Raw genomic sequence first — 19,172 nt, forward strand, 5'->3', positions numbered from 1 at the left:
CAAGTTGTTTGGTAATGAGACTTGGGAACATGAACCTCCCTTGCTCATTAGTGAACTAAGTACATGGGTTCAACAAACTCTACCTCAAAAGAAACAAGATCCTGGTAAATTCTTAATATCCTGTACCATAGGCACCATGACCTTTGAGAAGGCTCTGTGTGACCTGGGGTCAGGTATAAATCTTATGCCACTCTCTGTAATGGAGAAGCTGGGGATCTTTGAGGTACAAGCTGCAAGAATCTTATTAGAGATAGTAGACAAGTCACTAAAACAAGCTTATGGATTGGTAGAGGACGTGTTGGTAAAGGTTAAAGGCCTTTACATCCCTACTGATTTCATAATCTTAGACACTGGGAAGGATGAGGATGAATGCATCATCCTTGGAAGACCCTTCCTAGCTACAGTAGGAGCTGTGATTGATGTTGACAGAGGAGAGTGATGAGCGGATAATTTATACGCTTTTTGGCATTGTTTCTAGGTAGTTTTTAGTAAGTTTGAGCTACTTTTAGGGATGTTTTCATTAGTTTTTATGTTAAATTCATATTTCTGGACTTTACTATGAGTTTGTGTGTTTTTCTGTGATTTCAGGTAAATTCTGGCTGAAATTGAGGGACTTGAGCAAAACTCTGAAGAAGGCTGACAAAAGGACTGCTGATGCTGTTGGAATCTGACCTTCCTGCACTCGAAATGGATTTTCTGGAGCTACAGAACTCCAAATGGCGCGCTCTCAACGGCGTTGGAAAGTAGACATCTAGAGCTTTCCAGCAATATATAATAGTCCATACTTCATTCGGATATTGACGACGTAACTTGGCGTTGAACGCCAAGTACATGCTGCTGTCTGGAGTTAAACGCCAGAAAAACGTCATGATCCGGAGTTGAATGCCCAAAACACGTCATAACTCGGAGTTCAACTCCAAGAGAAGCCTCAGCTCGTGAATTAATCAAGCTCAGCCCAAGCATACACCAAGTGGGCCCCGGAAGTGGATTTATGCATCAATTACTTACTCATGTAAACCCTAGGAGCTAGTTTATTATAAATAGAACATTTAACTGTTGTATTAGATGTCTTTGATCATTCGGTCTTGTGACCATATGGGGGCTGGCCATTCGGCCATGTCTGAACCTTTTGCTTATGTATTTTCAATGGTGGAGTTTCTGCACACCATAGATTAAGGGTGTGGAGCTCTACTGTACCTCAAGTATTAATGCAATTCTATTTTCTTTTATTCAAATCTCTCTTATCCTTATTCCAAGATATTCATTCGTACCCAAGAACATGATGAATGTGATGATAAGTAACCCTCATTATCATTCTCACTCATGAACGCACGTGATTGACAACCACTTCCGTTCTACATGCAACCGAGCTTGAATGTTTATCTCTTAGATTCCCCAACAGAATCTTCGTGGTATAAGCTAGATAGATGGCGGCATTTATGAGGATCCGGAAAGTCTCACCTTGTCTGTGGTATTTCGAGTAGGATCCTGGGAATCCGGAAAGTCTAACCTTGTCTGTGGTATTCCGAGTAGGATTCCGGTAATGAATGACTGTGACGTGCTTCAAACTTGCAAGTGCTGGGCGTTAGTGACAGACGCAAAAGAATCAAGGGATTCTATTCCAGTAGGCGTAGGAACCAACCAGTGATTAGCCGTGCTGTGACAGAGCGCGTGAGCGTAGTTTTCACTGCGAGGATGGGATGCAGCTATCAACCATGGGTGATGCCTCCAGACGATTAGCCATGCGAGTGACAGCCGCATAGGATCATTTTCCCGAGAGGATTGAAAGTAGCCACCGCTGATGGTGAACCCCTATACACAGCTTGCCATGGAAAAGAGTAAGAAGGATTGAGTTAAAGCAGTGGGAGAGCAGGCGTTCTTGAGCCATACAGTATCTCCATTCGCTTATCTGAAATTCCCATCAATGAATCTGCATAAGTATTCTATCCCTTTTATTATTCCCTTTTATTATTTGATTTTCTAAATTCCATTTGACCCTATGATTCCACTCATTAACTGAGATCTACAAGATGACCATAGCTTGCTTCATACCAACAATCTCTGTCGGATCGACCCTTACTCACGTAAGGTTTATTACTTGGACGACCCAGTACACTTGCTGGTTAGTTGAACGGAGTTGTGAATTCAACTGGTGCCACAATAATGATTTCATATAACAACAAAAGAATATGGATCACAATTTCGTCCACCAAGTTTTTGGCGCCGTTGCCGGGGATTGTTTGAGTATGGACAACTAACGGTTCATCTTGTTGCTCAGATTAGGAAATTTTCTTTTCAAAAATCTTTTTCAAAATTTTTCTTTTCTTTTTCGTTTTTTTTTAAACATGTTTTTCGAAAAAATTTAAATAAAAATACAAAAAATTAGAAAATCATAAAAACCAAAAATATTTTGTGTTTCTTGTTTGAGTCTTGTGTTAATTTTTAAGTTTGGTGTCAATTGCATGCTTTTAAAATTTTTCTTGCATTTTTTCGAAAATCTCATGCATTCATGGTGTTCTTCATGATCTTCAAGTTGTTCTTAACAAGTCTTCTTGTTTGATCTTGATGATTTCTTGTTTTGTGTTGTTTGTTGTTTTTCATGTGCATTTTTGCATTCATATTTTCCATGCATTAAAAATTTCTAAGTTTGGTGTCTTGCATGTTTTCTTTGCATCAAAAATTTTTCAAAATTATGTTCTTGATGTTCATCATGATCTTCAAAGTGTTCTTGGTGTTCATCTTGACATTCATAGTGTTCTTGCATGCATCTTGTGTTTTGATCCAAAATTTTCATGTTTTGGGTCATTTTTGTGTTTTTCTTTAAAAATTCAAAAATCAATATATATATATATATATATATATATATATATATATATATCTTTTCCTTATTTCCCTAAAAATTTCGAAATTTTGGGTTGACTTGGTCAAAAATTTTTAAAATTAGTTGTTTCTTACAAGTCAAGTCAAAATTTCAATTTTAAAAATCTTATCTTTTTAAAATCTTTTTCAAAAATTTTATCTTTTTCATTTTTTTATAATTTCCGAAAATTTCAAAAATCTTTTTCAAAATCTTTTCAAAAATATTTTTCTTATCTTTATATCATATTTTCAAAAATTAGCCAACAAGTAATGTGATTGATTCAAAAATTTGAAGTTTGTTACTTTCTTGTTAAGAAAGGTCCAATCTTTAAGTTCTAGAATCTTATCTTGTAGTTTCTTGTTAGTTAAGTCATTTTAAAAATTAAATCTTTTTCAAAATATCTTTTTTAAAACTTTTATTTTATCTTTTATCTTATCTTTTTCAAAAATTTTATCTTTTTCAAAATTTGATTTCAAAATATCTTATCTAACTTCTTATCTTCTTATCTTTTTCAAAATTTTGACTTCAAATCTTTTTCAATCAACTAACTAACCTTTTAATTGTTTCTTATCTTTTTCAAAACCACCTAACTACCTTTCCCTCTCTAATTTTCGAAAATATCTCATCTCTTTTTCAAAAAATTCTTTTTGTTTTAAATTTTAATTTTAATTATATTTTGTCTTTGATTTTCGAAAATTACTAACCTCTTTTTCAAAAATTATTTTCGAAATCTTCCTTCTCTTTTCTTCTTCTATTTAATTATTTAATTACTAACACTTCTCTTCACCTCTCTTCATCCAAAAATCCGAATCCCCATCTCCATTCTTCTAACCCCTTTCTTCTTCTACTAACATAAGGGAATCTCTATACCGTGACATAGAGGATTCCTCTTTCTTTTCTTGTTTTCTTCTCTTTCATATGAGCAGGAATAGGGAAAAAGGCACTCTTGTTGAAATTGATCCAGAACCTGAAAGGACTCTGAAGAAAAAATTAAGAGAAGCTAAATTACAACAATCCAGAAATAACCTTTCAGAAATTTTTGAACAGGAGAAGGAGATGGCAGCCGAAAATAATAATAATAATAATGCAAGGAGAATGCTTGGTGACTTCACAAAGCCACCGTCCAAGTTTGATGGAAGAAGCATCTCCATTCCTGCCATTGGAGCAAATAACTTTGAGCTTAAGCCTCAACTAGTTGCTTTAATGCAACAAAACTGCAAGTTCTATGGACTTCCATCTGAAGATCCTTATCAGTTCTTAACTGAGTTCTTGCAGATCTGTGAGACTGTAAAGACGAATGGAGTTGATCCTGAAGTCTACAGACTCATGCTTTTCCCTTTTGCTGTAAGAGACAGAGCTAGAATATGGTTGGATTCACAACCTAAGGATAGCCTGGACTCATGGGATAAGCTGGTCACTGCCTTCTTGGATAAATTCTTTCCTCCTCAAAAGCTGAGCAAGCTGAGAGTGGATGTACAAACCTTCAAACAAAAAGATGGTGAATCCCTTTATGAAGCTTGGGAAAGATACAAGCAGTTGACCAAAAGATGTCCATCTGACATGTTTTCAGAATGGACCCTATTAGATATATTCTATTATGGTCTCTCTGAATTTTTGAAAATGTCATTGGACCATTCTGCAGGTGGATCTATTCACCTGAAGAAAATGCCTGAAGAGGCTCAAGAACTCATTGACATGGTTGCAAACAACCAGTTCATGTATACCTCTGAGAGGAATTCTGTGAATAATGGGATACCTCAGAAGAAAGGAGTTCTTGAAATTGATGCTCTGAATGCCATATTGGCTCAGAACAAAGCGTTGACTCAACAGGTCAACATGATATCTCAAAATCTGAATGGATTGCAACATGCAGCCAACAGTACTAGAGAGGTAGCTTCTGAAGAAGCTTATGATCCTGAAAACCCTGCCATGGCAGAGGTTAATTACATGGGTGAACCTTATGGAAACACCTATAACCCATCATGGAGAAATCATCCAAATTTCTCCTGGAAGGATCAACAAAAGCCTCAACAAGGCTTTAACAATGGTGGACGCAATAGGCTGAGCAATAGTAAGCCATATCCATCATCTTCTCAGCAACAGACAGAGAATTTAGAACAAAACACTTCTAATTTAGCCAATATTGTCTCTGATCTGTCAAAGGCCACTTTTAGTTTCATGAATGAAACAAGATCTTCCATCAGAAATTTGGAGGCACAAGTGGGCCAGCTGAGTAAGAAAGTCATTGAAACTCCTCCCAGTATTCTCCCAAGCAATACAGAAGAGAATCCAAAAGGAGAGTGCAAGGCCATTGATTTAGTCAATATGGCCGAATGCACAAGGGAGGAGGAGGACGAAAATCCTAGTGAGGAAGACCTCCTGGGACGTCCTTCAAACAAGAAGGAGTTTCCTATTAAGGATCCAAAGGAATCTGAGGCTCCTATAGAGACCATAGAGATTCCATTAAATCTCCTTCTGCCATTCATGAGCTCTGAAGAATATTCTTCCTCTGAAGAGGATGAGGATGTGACTGGAGAGCAAATTGCTCAATACTTAGGAGCCATCATGAAGCTGAATGCCAAGTTGTTTGGTAATGAGACTTGGGAAAGTGAACCTCCCTTGCTCATTAGTGAACTAGATACTTGGATTCAGAAAACTCTACCTCAAAAGAAACAAAATCCTGGCAAGTTCCTAATACCTTGTACCATAGGCACTATGAGCTTTGAAAAAGCTCTATGTGATCTGGGGTCAGGGATAAATCTTATGCCACTCTCTGTAATGGAGAAGCTGGGGATCATTGAGGTACAACCTGCCTTGTTCTCATTACAATTGGCAGATAAGTCATTGAGACAAGCTTATGGAATAGTAGAGGACGTGTTAGTAAAGGTTGAAGGCCTTTACATCCCTGCAGATTTCATAATCCTAGACACTAGGAAAGAAGAGGATGATAGCATCATCCTTGGAAGACCTTTCCTAGCCACAGCAGAAGCTGTGATAGATGTCAACAGAGGCGAGTTAGTCCTTCAATTGAATGGGGACTACCTTGTTTTTAAGGCACATGGCCATCCCTCTGTGACAAAAGAGAGTAAGCATGAAGAGCTTCTCTCAGTTCAGAGTCAAGAAGAGCCCACACAGTCAAACTCTAAGTTTGGTGTTGTGAGGCCACAACCAAACTCTAAGTTTGGTGTTAAGACCCCATATCCAAACTCTAAGTTTGGTTTTGGGACTACACTAACATTGACCTGATCACCTTGTGGCTCCATGAGAGCCACTGTCAAGCTATTGACATTAAAGAAGTGCTTGTTGGGAGGCAACCCAATTTTATTTATCTAATTTTTATTTTATTGTTATTTTGTGTTTTATTAGGTACATGATCATCAGGAGTCACAAAAAAAATTAAAAAATTAAAAACAGAGTCAAAAACAGAAGAAAAAAATTTTCACCCTGGAGGACGCACAGGCTGGCGTTCAACGCCAGTAAGATGCATCTGGCTGGCGTTCAACGCCAGAACAGAGCACCATTCTGGCGCTGAACGCCAGAAACAAGCAACATCCTGGCGCTGAACGCCAGGAATGTGCCTAGAGGAGAAAAGCTGGCGCTGAACGCCAGTAACAAGCATGAAACTGGCGTTCAACGCCAGAAACATGCATTACATGGGCGTTGAACGCCCAGAACGTGCACCAATGGGCGTTTGAACGCCAGAATGATGCACGAAGGCATTTTACATGCCTAGTTGGTGAAGGAATGGTATTTCTTTTCACCTCAGGATCTGTGGACCCCACAGGATCACCTCAGGATCTGTGGACCCCACAGGATCCCCACCTACCATATTCCCACCTTACCTTTTAATCCTAAGCACACTCTCCTAATCCTAAATCTCATTTTCCTATCCCCATGTCCCACTTCCCAACACCCATCACCAATCACCTCAATTCCTCTTCCCAATTACCCCATTCACCATTCACATCAACCCACTCTTCCCCATAAACCCCACCTACCTTCATAAAATTCAAAATTCAATCTCCCACCCATTCCCACCCAAAATAGCCGAACACCCACCCTCCCCTCTCCCTATAAATACCCTTCCATTCTACTTCATTTTCATACAACACAACCCCTTCTTCTCCCACATAGCCGAACCTACTTCTTTCCATCTCTACCATATTCTCTTCTTCTTCTTCTTCTCTTCTTTTCTTTCTTGCTCGAGGGCGAGCAAAATTTTAAGTTTGGTGTGGTAAAAGCATAAGCTTTTTGTTTTTCCATTACCATCAATGGCACCTAAGGCCGGAGTATCCTCTAGAAAAGGGAAAGGGAAGACAAAAGCTTCTACCTCCGAGTCATGGGAGATGGAAAGATTCATCTCCAAGAGCCATCAAGACCACTTCTATAATGTTGTGGCAAAGAAGAAGGTGATCCCCGAGGTCCCTTTCAAGCTCAAAAAGAATGAGTATCCGGAAATCTGACATGAAATCCAAAGAAGAGGTTGGGAAGTCCTAACCAACCCCATGCAACAAGTCAGAATTTTAATGGTTCAAGAGTTCTATGCCAATGCATGGATCACTAGGAACCATGATCAAAGTATGAACCTGAATCCAAAGAACTATCTCACATTGGTTCGGGGGAAATACTTAGATTTTAGTCCGGAAAATGTGAGGTTGGCGTTTCACTTGCCCATGATGCAAGGAGATGAACGCCCCTTGATGAGCGGATAATTTGTATGCTTTTTGGCATTGTTTTTAGTATGTTTTTAGTATAATCTAGTTAGTTTCTAGTATATTTTTATTAGTTTTTAGCTAAAATTCACTTTTCTGGACTTTACTATGAGTTTGTGTGTTTTTCTGTAATTTCAGGTATTTTCTGGCTGAAATTGAGGATTCTGAGCAAAAATCTGATTCCGAGACCAAAAAGGACTGCAGATGCTGTTGGATTCTGACCTCCCTGCACTCGAAGTGGATTTTCTGGAGCTACAGAAGCCCAATTGGCGCGCTCTCAACGGCATTGGAAAGTAGACATCCTGGGCTTTCCAGCAATATATGATAGTCCATACTTTGCCCAAGATTTGATGGCCCAAACCGGCGTGGCAAAACAGCCTCAGAAATTCCAGCGTTAAACGCCGGAACTGGCATAAAATTTGGAGTTAAACGCCCAAACTGGCATGAGAACTGGCGTTTAACTCCAGAAAACGTCTCTACACATAAAAGCTTCATTGCTCAGCCCAAGCACACACCAAGTGGACCCAGAAGTGGATTTTTACGTCATTTACTCATTTCTGTACACCCTAGGCTACTAGTTTACTATTAATAGGATCTTTTGACATTGTATCAGAACCTTTTGCTGACCTTATGACATTTTTACACGTTTTCTTCCACGGCATGAGTCTCTAAACCCCATGGTTGGGGGTGAGGAGCTCTGCTGTGTCTTGATGGATTAATGCAATTACTACTGTTTCTCATTCAATCATGCTTGCTTCCATTCTAAGATAATACTTGTTCTTAATCCGGATGAATGTGATGATCTGTGACAATCATCATCATTCTCAACTATGAACGTGTGCTTGACAACCACCTCCGTTCTACCTTAGATTAAGTAGTTATCTCTTGGGTTCTTTAATCGGAATCTTCGTGGTATAAGCTAGACGGATGGCGGCATTCAAGAGAATCCGGAAGGTCTAAACCTTGTCTGTGGTATTCTGAGTAGGATTCAATGACTGAATGACTGTGACGTGCTTCAAACTCCTGAAGGCGGGGTGTTAGTGACAGACGCAAAAGAATCACTGGATTCTATTCCGGCCTGATTGAGAACCGACAGATGAATTCCGCTATGCTGTGACAGAGCATATGCAATCGCTTTCACTGAGAGGATGGGAGGTAGCCATTGACAACGGTGAAACCCTGCATACAGCTTGCCATGGAAGGAGACTTGCGTGTTTGAAGAAGACAGTAGGAAAGCAGAGATTCAGAAGATGGAGCATCTCCAAACCTCAACCTATTCTCCATTACTGCAAACCAAGTAATCATTTCATGTTCTTTTGCTTTTCACAATCAATCCTGATAATTTCTGATATCCTGACTAAGATTTACAAGATAACCATAGCTTGCTTCAAGCCGACAATCTCTGTGGGATCGACCCTTGCTCACGCAAGGTATTACTTGGACGACCCAGTACACTTGCTGGTTAGTTGTGCGGGATTGCAAAAGTGTGATTGCAATTTCGTGCACCAAGTTTTTGGCGCCGTTGCCGGGGATTGTTGAGTTTGGACAACTGACGGCTTATCTTGTTGCTTGGATTAGGCCTGTTTTATTTTTGTTGGTTTAAAGTCTTTTAGTTGAGTCTAGTTTCATATTCTAAGTTTGGTGTCAGTTGCATGCTTTTGTTTTTCTTTTAATTTTCGATTTTGCATGTTCCTAGTCCCTTTTTGATTCAAAAAAATTCTAAGTTTGGTGTCCTCTTTGTGTTTTTCCCTTAAAAATTTTCGAAAATTTTGAGTTTGATTCTCTAAAATTTTAAGTTTGGTGTCTTTTTGTGTTTTTCTCTCTCCTCTTTTTCAAAATCAAATCTTTTTCATAAAAATTTTTCAATCATATCTTTCTAATTGCTGTTTTCAAAATCTTTTTAATTAACTAATTGATTCAGTTTTCGATTTGCTTTGATTTTATTTTCTTTTTGATTTTCGAATTTTTATTTTAATTTTATTTTGTTTTATTTTATTTTTTTCGTTTATTCAAAAAAAAAAAACAAAATTTATCTCTTTGCAATCATTATCATTTCCCTTTTGTCCATTATGGACTTAAGTGGGATCAATCAGTCCAAAAGGACTCCGGGGTCATATGCTAACCCCATTACAGCTGCATATGGGAGTAGCATCTGTACACCTCCCATCAAAGCAAGCAGCTTTGAACTAAATCCTCAACTCATTATCATAGTGCAGCAAAACTGCCAGTATTCCGGTCTTCCACAGGAAGAACCTACTGAGTTTCTGGCACAGTTTTTACAAATTGCTGACACAGTACATGATAAAGAGGTAGATCAGGATGTCTACAGACTATTACTGTTTCCATTTGCTGTAAAAGATCAAGCTAAAAGGTGGTTGAATAACCAACCTACAGCAAGCATAAAGACATGGAAACAGTTGTCAGACAAATTCCTGAATCATTTTTACCCTCCAAAAAGGATGACACAGTTAAGACTGGACATCCAAGGCTTTAAACAAGAGGATAATGAATCCCTTTATAATGCCTGGGAGAGGTATAGAGGTATGCTAAGGAAATGTCCCTCTGAAATGTTTTCAGAGTGGGTACAGTTAGACATTTTCTACTATGGGCTTACAGAAAAAGCTCAGATGTCTTTAGACCACTCAGCTGGTGGATCTATACACATGAGGAAGACAATTGAAGAAGCTCAAGAGCTTATAGACACTGTTGCTAGAAACCAATATTTGTATTCTAGAAATGAGTTCTCTCCAAAAGAGGAGGTCATGGCAGTAGTCACTGACCCTAGTCCTCAAGAACAGATAACTGAGCTTAATCAACAGTTGCTCCTGATGACAGAACAGTTAGCAGACTTTAAAGAGATGCTCCATGAGACTAAAGTTGCTAACAAGAGCATAGAACTGCAGTTGAATCAAGCAAAACAGCAATTATCTAAACAGATAACAGAGGAATGTCAAGCAGTTCAACTGAGGAGTGGGAAGACCCTGAATAACACTGCTCAGAAGAGCAAAAAGCCAAACAAGGAACAATTGACAGAGGACATCCAAACCACTGTGCAAAATCCCTCTGAGGACAGTAAGGGCCCAGAGAGGAATGTTATTGGCGTTCAAACGCCAGAAAAGGGGGAAAAGTTGGCGTTTAACGCCCAAGCTTCACCCATTCTTGGCGTTCAAACGCCAAGGGAAGATCAGACACCTGAGAGTGCTGACAGTAATCCCTCTAACAAGGCTTCTTCAACCACTTCTGTAAGGAATAAACCTGCAGCATCTAAGGTTGAAGAATATAAAGCCAAGATGCCTTATCCTCAAAAACTCCGCCAAGCGGAACAGGATAAGCAATTTGCCCGCTTTGCAGACTATCTAAGGACTCTTGAAATAAAGATTCCGTTTGCAGAGGCACTTGAGCAAATACCTTCTTATGCTAAGTTCATGAAAGAAATCTTAAGTCATAAGAAGGATTGGAGAGAAACTGAAAAAGTATTTCTCACTGAGGAATGCAGTGCAGTCATATTAAAAAGCTTACCAGAAAAGCTTTAAGATCCAGGAAGCTTTATGATACCATGCACATTGGAAGGTGCTTGCACCAAGACAGCTCTATGTGATCTTGGAGCAAGCATCAATCTAATACCTGCATCCACTATCAGAAAGCTTGGGTTGACTGGAGAAGTCAAACCAACCCGGATATGCCTCCAACTTGCTGATGGCTCCATTAAATACCCATCAGGCATAATTGAGGACATGATTGTCAAGGTTGGGCCATTCGCCTTTCCAACTGACTTTGTGGTGCTGGAAATGGAGGAGCACAAGAGTGCAACTCTCATTCTAGGAAGACCCTTCCTAGCAACTGGACGAACTCTCATTGATGTGCAAAAAGGGGAAGTCACCTTGAGAGTCAATGAGGATGAGTTCAAGTTGAATGCTGTAAAAGCTATGCAGCATCCAGACACACCAAATGACTGCATGGGCGCTGACATTATTGATTCTCTGGTAGAAGAGATCAATATGGCTGAGAGCCTAGAATCAGAGCTTGAGGACATCTTCAAAGATGCTCAGCCTGATCAGGAAGAACTAGAGGAGGCAAAGGAATTTTCGAAAATTCCTCAGGAGGAGGATAAGCCTCCCAAGCCTGAACTCAAACCACTACCACCATCCCTGAAATATGCATTTCTGGGAGAGAGTGACACTTTTCCAGTGATTATAAGCTCTGCTTTAAATTCACAGGAAGAGGAAGCACTGATTCAAGTGCTAAGGACACACAAGACAGCTCTTGGGTGGTCCATAAGTGATCTTAAGGGCATTAGCCCAGCTAGATGCATGCACAAGATCCTATTGGAGGATAATGCCAAACCAGTGGTCCAACCACAGAGGAGGCTAAATCCTGCCATGAAGGAGGTGGTGCAGAAAGAGGTCACTAAATTACTGGAGGCTGGGATTATTTATCCGATTTCTGATAGCCCCTGGGTGAGTCCTGTCCAAGTTGTTCCCAAAAAGGGAGGCATGACAGTGGTTCATAATGAAAAAAATGAACTGGTTCCTACAAGGACAGTCACAGGGTGGCGCATGTGTATTGACTACAGAAGGCTCAATACAGCCACCAGAAAGGATCATTTTCCATTACCATTCATAGACCAAATGCTAGAAAGACTAGCTGGCCATGATTATTACTGCTTTTTGGATGGCTATTCAGGCTACAACCAAATTGCAGTAGACCCTCAGGACCAAGAGAAAACAGCATTCACTTGCCCTTCTGGCGTGTTTGCCTATAGGAGGATGCCTTTTGGTCTGTGCAATGCACCTGCAACCTTTCAGAGGTGCATGCTCTCTATCTTTTCAGATATGGTGAAGAAATTTCTGGAAGTCTTCATGGATGACTTTTCAGTATATGGAGACTCATTTAGCTCCTGTCTTAATCACCTAGCACTTGTCTTGAAAAGATGCCAAGAGACTAACCTGGTTTTAAACTGGGAGAAATGTCACTTTATGGTGACTGAAGGAATTGTCCTTGGGCACAAAATTTCAAGCAAGGGAATAGAGGTGGATAAGGCAAAAGTAGAGGTAATTGAAAAATTACCACCACCTGCCAATGTTAAGGCAATCAGAAGCTTTCTGGGGCATGCAGGATTCTACAGAAGGTTTATAAGGGATTTTTCGAAAATTGCAAAACCTCTGAGTAACCTGTTAGCTGCTGACACACCATTTGTGTTTGACACACAGTGTCTGCAGGCATTTGAGACCCTGAAGGCTAAGCTGGTCACAGCACCAGTCATCTCTGCACCAGATTGGACATTGCCATTTGAACTAATGTGTGATGCTAGTGACCATGCCATTGGTGCAGTGTTGGGACAGAGGCATAACAAGCTTCTGCACGTCATTTACTATGCCAGCCGTGTTCTAAATGACGCACAGAAGAACTACACAACCACAGAAAAAGAGTTACTTGCAGTGGTCTATGCCATTGACAAGTTTAGATCCTATCTAGTGGGATCCAAAGTGGTTGTGTACACTGACCATGCTGCTCTTAAATATCTACTCACAAAGCAGGATTCAAAACCCAGGCTTATAAGATGGGTGTTGCTTCTGCAAGAGTTTGATATAGAAATAAGAGACAGAAAAGGGACAGAGGACCAAGTAGCTGATCATCTGTCCCGAATAGAACCAGTAGCTGGGGCGTCCCTCCCTTCTACTGAGATTTCTGAGACTTTCCCAGATGAGCAACTATTTGCCATTCAGGAAGCTCCATGGTTTGCAGATATTGCAAATTTTAAAGCTGTGAGGTTCATACCCAAAGAGTACAGTTACATGCAGAGAAAGAAATTAATTTCAGATGCCAAGTACTACCTCTGGGATGAACCATATCTCTTTAAGAGATGTGCTGACGGAGTGATCCGCAGGTGTGTACCCAGAGAAGAAGCACAAAGGATCCTATGGCACTGCCATGGATCACAGTATGGAGGACATTTTGGAAGTGAGCGAACAGCCACTAAAGTCCTCCAATGTGGCTTCTACTGGCCTACTCTCTATAAAGATTCCCGAGAGTTTGTGCGTAACTGTGACAGTTGCCAAAGAGCTGGTAACCTGCCTCATGGATATGCCATGCCTCAACAAGGGATATTAGAGATAGAATTGTTTGATGTATGGGGAATTGACTTCATGGGGCCATTCCCACCATCATACTCAAACACTTACATTCTGGTGGCAGTAGACTATGTATCTAAGTGGGTAGAAGCAATTGCTACACCCACTAATGATACAAAGACCGTACTGAAATTCCTCTAGAAAAACATATTCAGCAGGTTTGGGGTTCCCAGAGTGCTAATCAGTGACGGGGGCACTCATTTCTGCAATAAACAGCTACACCTTGCTATGGTTAGATATGGAATTAGCCACAAAGTGGCAACTCCGTATCATCCACAGACAAATGGGCAAGCTGAAGTCTCTGACAGAGAGCTAAAGAGAATCCTAGAACGGACTGTGATGGCCCGTAGAAAGGATTGGGCAAAGAGCTTGGATGATGCTCTGTGGGCATACAGAACAGCATTCAAGACTCCTATAGGAACCTCTCCATACCAACTGGTGTATGGGAAGGCCTGTCATTTGCCTGTGGAACTGGAACATAAAGCCTACTGGGCAACCAGATTCCTAAACATGGATGCACAGTTAGCTGGTGAAAAAAGATTGCTCCAGCTAAATGAGCTAGAGGAGTTCAGACTCAATGCCTTTGGAAATGCAAAAATTTATAAGGAAAAGGCAAAGAAATGGCATGACAAGAAGTTGTCAACCAGCGTCTTTGAGCCAGGACAAAAAGTTCTGCTCTTCAACTCTAGGCTCAGACTGTTTCCAGGAAAACTCAAATCCCGTTGGAGGGGTCCATATGTGATTACAGGAGTGTCACCATATGGATATGTTGAGCTTTAGGATATTGATTCTGACAAGAAGTTCATTGTTAATGGACAGAGAATCAAGCATTATCTTGAAGGAAATTTTGAGCAGGAATGCTCAAAACTGAGGCTTGAGTGATTCTCAGTGAAAGTCCAGCTAAAGACAGTAAAGAAGCGCTTGCTGGGAGGCAACCCAGTCATTAGTAGGTTGTATGATTAGTTCTTACAGAGGCAAATATCAAAAATGAAGGAATTCACAGAGTTACAGAAGGATTCAGCTCAAAAAGCAGAGAAAATGAGCTTACTGGCGAAAAAACGCCAGTAAGGTGCATTTTGGGCGTTAAACGCCAGAATGGGTACCATTCTGGGCGTTTAACGCCAGGAATGGTGCCATTTTGGGCGTTAAACGCCAGAATGGGCACCATTCTGGGCGTTTAACGCCAGGTGTGCAGCATCCTGGGCGTTTTCAAAAAAACGCCCAGTGATAAAGACTTTCTGGCGTTTAACGCCAGCCAGGGCACCTGGCTGGGCGTTAAACGCCCAAAAGGGGTGCCATATGGGCGTTAAACGCCAGAATGGGTGCCATTCTGGGCGTTTAACGCCAGAAAGGTGGGGGGACCACATTTTTGTTTTCAACTCAAATTTTTTCAAACTTTCCTCTTTTTACCCATACTCTTCTACATAAATGCACTTCAACCTTTCATCATTCACTTTCAAATCTTCACAAATCAAAACCATTCTTCAAATCTATTTCAAATTAATCCCAAATCTTCTTCAAAAACTCACCCTTTTCTCAATTTTTTTCATATCTTCTCAAATCCCCTTTCAAATCTCTCTTTTTTTTCGAAAATACTTTCCCCCTCACCTTATAAATTCGTGTTTGGCTCCCTCTTTCCACCACACCATTCGAATTTCCTCTTCCTCTCTCTCTCTTCTCTTCTTTCTTCTCTTTTTGCTTGAGGACAAGCAAAACCTCTAAGTTTGGTGTGCTTTTCCGTGATCACTAAGCCAAGATTCATCAAGATCATGGCTCCTAAGGGAAAACAAACCAACTCAAGAGGAAAGAAAGAGACTAATCCAAAGAATCTTTGGAATCAAGAGAAGTTCTTAACCAAAGAACATGAAGACCATTATCACAAAATAATGGGTCTGAGGTCAGTGATCCCGGAAGTTAAATTTGATCTGAAAGAAGATGAATATCCGGAGATCCAAGAGCAAATTCAAAACAGAGGATGGGAAGTTCTGACCAATCCTGAAATAAAGGTTGGAAAGAACATGGTTCAGGAATTCTACTCTAATCTGTGGCTAACAGATAAGCAGAGAATGACTGGAACTGCTTACCATACCTACAGAACCATGGTCAGAGGGAAAGTTATGTACTTCCATCTGGACAAAATAAGAGAAATCTTCAAACTACCTCAACTGCAAGATGATCCTGACTCCTTCAATAGGAGGATGGTGAGAGTAGATAAAGGGTTGGATCAAGTTCTAGAGGACATATGCCTCCCTGGGACTAAGTGGATAACCAATTCAAAGGGTGTCCCAAACCAACTCAAGAGGGGAGACCTCAAGCCAATTGCAAGAGGTTGGCTAGACTTTATTGGGCGTTCCATATTGCCCACTAGCAACCGTTCTGAGGTCACCATCAAGAGGGCAGTGATGATTCATTGCATTATGCTTGGAAAAGAAGTGGAGGTTCATCATGTGATTGCTTGTGAGATCTATACAATTGCAAACAAGAATTCCACTGAAGCCAAACTGGCTTACCCAAGCTTGATTTCCTTGCTCTGTAAAGAGGCTGGGGTGAAGATGGGAGTAGATGAGTTCATACCCATTGAACACCCAATCACCAAGAAGTCAATGGAAGGACAAGTGCAAGACAACTCTATCAAGAGGAGGGCGCAGGAATTCCTCCCTGAGTTCCCAAGAATTGACTACTGGACCAGCCTAGAAGCATCTATTAACAAGCTGCAAGAGACTATGGAGCAACTGAAGGAAGAACAGCAGAATCAGAACTGCATGCTCTGCAAATTGCTGAAGGAACAAGAGAAGCAGGGGCGTGAACTCCAAGAATTGAAACGCCAAAAGTTCTCCTCTCAAGCTGAGGGAGCATCCACTTCTCAAAATCAAGGTTGTTGAATCCTAACTCTGTGAAAACCTCTATCATTAGGAGCCTATGTTTGCGTTTTTTTTTCCTTTGTTTTGTTTTTATTTTTCGTTTTTTTTTAGTTTCATTTTATATCTATTTTTTTTGTCTTGTTTTAATTCATAATTAATAAAATTGAAATTTTATGCCTTAAAGATATGAATGTCCTATGAATCCATCACCTCTCTTAAATGAAAAATGCTTTAATCACAAAAGAACAAGAAGTACAGGATTTCAAAATTTATCATTGAAACTAGTTGAATTAGTTTGATGTGGTGACAATACTTTTTGCTTTCTGAATGAATGCTTGAACAGTGCATATGTCTCTTGAATTTGTTGTTTTGAGAATGTTAAAAAATTGTTGGCTCTTGAAAGAAGGAGGAAAAAGAGAATTGTTATTGAGGATCTAAAAAAATCATTAGAGTGATTCTTGAAGCAAGAAAAAGCAGTGGATACAAAAAAAAAATTTCGAAAAAAAAAAGAAAAGAGAAGAAGAAAAGAAAAAGAAAAAGAAAGAAATAAAGTTGTGATCCAAGGCAACAAGAGTGTGCTTAAGAACCTTGGACACCTCTAATTGGGGACTTTAGCAAAGCTGAGTCACAATCTGAAAAGGTTCACCCAATTATGTGTCTGTGGCATGAATGTATCCGGTGGTAATACTGGAAGACAGAGTGCTTTGGGTCACAGCCAAGACTCATACACTAGCTATGTTCAAGAATCATTATGCTCAAATCAGAGAATCAATAACACTATCTGAGTTCTGAGTTCTTATAGATGCCAATCATTCTGAACCTCAAGGGATAGAGTGAGATGCCAAAACTGTTCGGAGGCAAAAAGCTACTAGTCCCGCTCATCTAATTGGAACTATGTTTCCTTGATATTTTGGAGTCTATAGTATATTCTCTTCTTTTTATCCTATTTTGATTTTCATTTGCTTGGGGACAAGCAACAATTTAAGTTTGGTGTTGTGATGAGCGGATAATTTGTATGCTTTTTGGCATTGTTTTTAGTATGTTTTTAGTATAATCTAGTTAGTTTCTAGTATATTTTTATTAGTTTTTAGCTAAAATTCACTTTTCTGGACTTTACTATGAGTTTGTGTGTTTTTCTGTAATTTCAGGTATTTTCTGGCTGAAATTGAGGATTCTGAGCAAAAATCTGATTCCGAGACCAAAAAGGACTGCAGATGCTGTTGGATTCTGACCTCCCTGCACTCGAAGTGGATTTTCTGGAGCTACAGAAGCCCAATTGGCGCGCTCTCAACGGCATTGGAAAGTAGACAACCTGGGCTTTCCAGCAATATATGATAGTCCATACTTTGCCCAAGATTTGATGGCCCAAACCGGCGTGGCAAAACAGCCTCAGAAATTCCAGCGTTAAACGCCGGAACTGGCATAAAATTTGGAGTTAAACGCCCAAACTGGCATGAGAACTGGCGTTTAACTCCAGAAAACGTCTCTACACATAAAATCTTCATTGCTCAGCCCAAGCACACACCAAGTGGACCCAGAAGTGGATTTTTACGTCATTTACTCATTTCTGTACACCCTAGGCTACTAGTTTACTATTAATAGGATCTTTTGACATTGTATCAGAACCTTTTGCTGACCTTATGACATTTTTACACGTTTTCTTCCACGGCATGAGTCTCTAAACCCCATGGTTGGGGGTGAGGAGCTCTGCTGTGTCTTGATGGATTAATGCAATTACTACTGTTTCTCATTCAATCATGCTTGCTTCCATTCTAAGATAATACTTGTTCTTAATCCGGATGAATGTGATGATCTGTGACAATCATCGTCATTCTCAACTATGAATGTGTGCTTGACAACCACCTCCGTTCTACCTTAGATTAAGTAGTTATCTCTTGGGTTCTTTAATCGGAATCTTCGTGGTATAAGCTAGACTGATGGCGGCATTCAAGAGAATCCGGAAGGTCTAAACCTTGTCTGTGGTATTCTGAGTAGGATTCAATGACTGAATGACTGTGACGTGCTTCAAACTCCTGAAGGCGGGGCGTTAGTGACAGACGCAAAAGAATCACTGGATTCTATTCCGGCCTGATTGAGAACCGACAGATGAATTCCCCTATGCTGTGACAGAGCATATGCAATCGCTTTCACTGAGAGGATGGGAGGTAGCCATTGACAACGGTGAAACCCTGCATACAGCTTGCCATGGAAGGAGACTTGCGTGTTTGAAGAAGAAGACAGTAGGAAAGCAGAGATTCAGAAGATGGAGCATCTCCAAACCTCAACCTATTCTCCATTACTGCAAACCAAGTAATCATTTCATGTTCTTTTGCTTTTCACAATCAATCCTGATAATTTCTGATATCCTGACTAAGATTTACAAGATAACCATAGCTTGCTTCAAGCTGACAATCTCTGTGGGATCGACCCTTGCTCACGCAAGGTATTACTTGGACGACCCAGTACACTTGCTGGTTAGTTGTGCGGGATTGCAAAAGTGTGATTGCAATTTCGTGCACCACCCCTACACTAGAAGGGTCAACTTTAATCAAAGGTTGGACCAAGTCCTTATGGACATATGTGTGGAAGGAGCTCAGTGGAGAATAGA

The 19,172-nt window shown here is 40.2% G+C and overlaps 1 non-coding gene across 1 annotated transcript; it reads right to left on the reverse strand.

Annotated features, from left to right (window-relative positions):
• Nucleotides 1-4,318: 4,318 nt before the first annotated feature.
• Nucleotides 4,319-4,422, reverse strand: LOC112804411 (small nucleolar RNA R71). The gene has a single exon (XR_003203021.1). It is a non-coding gene; the product is annotated as a small nucleolar RNA R71 (small nucleolar RNA).
• Between the last annotated feature and the right edge of the window lie 14,750 nt (nt 4,423-19,172).

Source organism: Arachis hypogaea, chromosome 5 (assembly GCF_003086295.3).
Source record: "Arachis hypogaea cultivar Tifrunner chromosome 5, arahy.Tifrunner.gnm2.J5K5, whole genome shotgun sequence".
NCBI classification, from domain to species: Eukaryota; Viridiplantae; Streptophyta; class Magnoliopsida; order Fabales; family Fabaceae; genus Arachis; species Arachis hypogaea.